This window comes from Oratosquilla oratoria, chromosome 9, assembly GCF_046742065.1.
Source record: "Oratosquilla oratoria isolate Oo_2021 chromosome 9, ASM4674206v1, whole genome shotgun sequence".
Taxonomy (NCBI): Eukaryota; Metazoa; Arthropoda; class Malacostraca; order Stomatopoda; family Squillidae; genus Oratosquilla; species Oratosquilla oratoria.
The window spans coordinates 48,046,261-48,049,888 of NC_134785.1; positions in this window are offsets into that span (position 1 = coordinate 48,046,261).

The window sequence follows — 3,628 nt, forward strand, 5'->3', positions numbered from 1 at the left end:
CGACGCCGACGACCGTTGTGGATTCGTTTGAGTCAAAACGACTTCGGTTACAATAATATATTTTTCGGTTCTCCATATATCAAATTATCTTTCCGTCATATATATCAAAGCTGAATGATGAACTAAGAGATCGCAGGTCTATGCAAATATTAGATATACTGTTGAAGTATTCTTAGAGAAGTATCAATTTCTGTAAGCGAAGTCATATTCAAGTTATTCAAATGGAGGTTGGAGGTAGGATGTGGGAGGAGCAGTGGCGTGCAGAGATCTGGTAATTCCCGAGGCCAAATCCTTGATTGTATGCCCCAAAGATTCTAGTACAAGGCCTAGTTGTGAGAAACATAATGAGAAAGGAAGATATTCTGAATTTGTACACATAGATGAAACATAAAATAAATATTCGATCTGGAAATAAATCAATCTAATTTATTAAATTATTTCCCCCCAAATTATCTGATTGGATGCCCGGAGCCACCGCCTCTTCACGCCCCCTCCCCCCATTTCTGCAGGCCAATCCACTATAGTCTGTGCGCTCTAAGTAGTCCGTTCAGGATGAAGAACAGTGAGATGAACCCCAACACTAGCGATTTTCTTCACTTGAGAGCAGTGGCGGATCCAGGATTTTTTTTTTTTGGGGGGGGAGGGCTAACCTGAATTTTGTAAATGTAGATGACGCTTTTGAGGGGGTAACCTGAATTTTGTAAATATAGATGACGCTTTTAAAGAGATGTACTCTGTAACACGAATACGATGATTTGGAATATAAATTGAAAAAGATGTTCTCACTTTAGTTTCTTTAAAATATTAGGCAAAAGTAATACTTAATCACACATTTCTAAAGATTTACTCTCAGTAATGTATTTGATATACTTCCAATCATTGTATAAAATGCTGGGGGGAAATTCTGCCACTGTATTGCTACTTTTTGCCCCGCACCCCAGTCTCATAAGAGGCAGGTTTCTCGACCTCTGCAATGAGGTAATGAAAGAACATTTTTTTTTTGGGGGGGGAGGCTTTAGCTCCCCCCTGGATCCGCCACTGCCTGAGAGAACCTTAGGCAGTCAAACGGCGACTCCTTTCGTATCGAGTGACCCTTTATCCTTATTCTGGTTGCCGACAGTCGATTTTATTCACGTCCACTATTTGATTAACTTTTCCCGGCCAGTGTTGGGTCTTCCCTCCCACCGGAAAATAAATTAATAAAGAGACCCCGAGTGGTACTAGCCAAATGGAGAGGGGTGGTACAGAGACAAAGGCAAGACCATCCTGCTCTTTATCTTGAACCTTGCCACAAACCCAGATGAGCCAAAGATTACAATTGAGAGATGGTCGAACGCATTTTTTTCCTATTTCCTCTAGGAGCACAAATCATGTGTAGAGCTAGCTAATAAACAAATAAAAATAATTAAAGTAGTGAACAGTCCGTTTGGACAAGTTTTTCTGTTGAAAATATTATCTAGATTCGACGTTGGTCAGAAGCCATATTTTCTTACAAGGCTTCTCGACGGAACAATGGAAAATCAACCCTTCTTTGTAATTTGTGATTATACACGAGTTCTAAGTGAAGAACTCGTGTTTACTCGCTGACATGATATCACAACATTTCTAACGACATCCCTACGTTCTTTTCTGTTCTCGATTTATAGATTTATTCTTTGTTTTATTTTGTCGTTATCATTGTACGTTGATGAATTGCTCTTCTAGCCCTAGACATGATCTTGCGTGGCAAAGTATCCTTAGGGTGTCCTCTACATCGAAGTGACCTGTCCCCTCCATTCTCTCCTACTCCGCACCCCTTGTGATCAGAATCTTGTAACCTTTTTTTTCGCTACCGGGCAGTATGACCCACCATTTCATGAATCATACTTTAAGAAAAAGAAAATGTTACACCATACATGAAAGAATGAAAGAAACACAATTTGAAATGACGAAGTTTACAGCAAGTATGTAAAATACTGTTGGAGTGAGAATGGAAACATGATGACGTCATGTCGGCGAGTACATTTTGCTTTGACCTACGACTGAGAAGACAAATGTGGCAAAAGGATTTTTCGTGGGTGTTTTTGTGATTGTTATACTCCTGAACTTTGTCCTTCACCCCCCACTTGTTCATGGTTATGTAATAAAAAGAACGGTTATTTTTTCTGTTTCCGTTGGGATGCCTTAAAGAAAATATTGCTTTTGACCAACCTCGAATCTGGGTTTAGGTTACCGACGTATTGTCCATATCAGGACTGTTCACTGCTTTTAAGGGGCCTTAACTTGCTTATTAACGAGCTCCATTTGTAAAGTGTTCGTGGAGGAACAAAGAAAGAAGTGCGCTCGAATATGTGCCAATCTTAGTCTGTCTCATCCAGCGGCGGCGCCAGGAATATTTAGTTGGGGAGGCTAAGGGGGGGCTGAGCAAATTTTTTTGGGGGCTAATAGTAATATGATAATACACATATATTATCCTCATTTCAGAAGAGGAGGGGGTTAATGGTAGGGCTTGCACTGATGGCTGACAAATCTTTAGCCCTGGCAATTAAAAATTCCACTTAATAAAATTATTTCAATGAGTGTTTTAAATTTTCAATTTGCTCATTTCAGTTGGGGGGCTAATAGGGGGGCTGGCCACTTTTTTGGGGGGGCTAAAACCGCCCCAAGCCCCTCTCTGGCGCCGCCACTGGTCTCATCTGGGTTGTGTGACAAAATTAAAAACTATTGATTGCAGTACAAGTCCCCTATCACTCCTGTACCACAGTTGGAAGCGATCAAATTTTACATAAACTAATTTGTTTTGTGACGGGAGGCAAGACCCAACACTGGTCGAGAGGGAGGGAGGGTGAGGTCAAGTGAGAAGCGCAGGTGCACAGAATATCCTGGCGGTAAACAGAATTGAGGGGAGGGGGGGGATTAAAAGGCCACCGGGTACGACAGGAGTCACCCTTGGACTGCACGAGGTTTTTTCAGGTTAATAAAATCGTCTGGCAGCAGACTGAATACGCCCCGACTGTCGACCTTGCCAGTGATAGGTTCACCTCACTCTTCAATCCAAGAGGAGCATCTGTGCACCACGTTCGTACATAAGTCAATGGAACATAATATGTATGCTTTATTAATGGGGGGTTAAAGGAATAACGATGACTTCAGTGGGCTGAGATGGTTGACTTGGGTGGCAGGCAAATTCCCTATTCTTCACATCCCAACATTTTGAGCGTTATTGTAGCGATGGTCACAATTGGAACATTAATAAGGGACAGTCATTGGAGTTACAGAGCAATCCGTTCGTCCACATTTGGAATAATAGTGATTATGCACGCACAGGTCAGGGTTCGAATCCCCTGGCAGAGCTTCTAAAAATGTTCAATCTGTCTTAAACATACACAACTTGTCGGAGGGCTCGCCTAATACGGGGATTGGATGAAAATGAGACTACGTCTTCTGATGTTACGTGGTGTGGTCGGGGACTTGTACAGTCCTTTTGAACCATTGCACGTAGTTCAGTCACTAGAGTCTTGACTTCGTGATTATGCACGCACAGGTCAGAGTTCGAATCCCTTGGCAGAGCTTCTAAAAATGTTCAATCTGTCTTACATACACACACATGCGCGTGTGTGCATATAGATACGGTTTATGTACTCGTAAA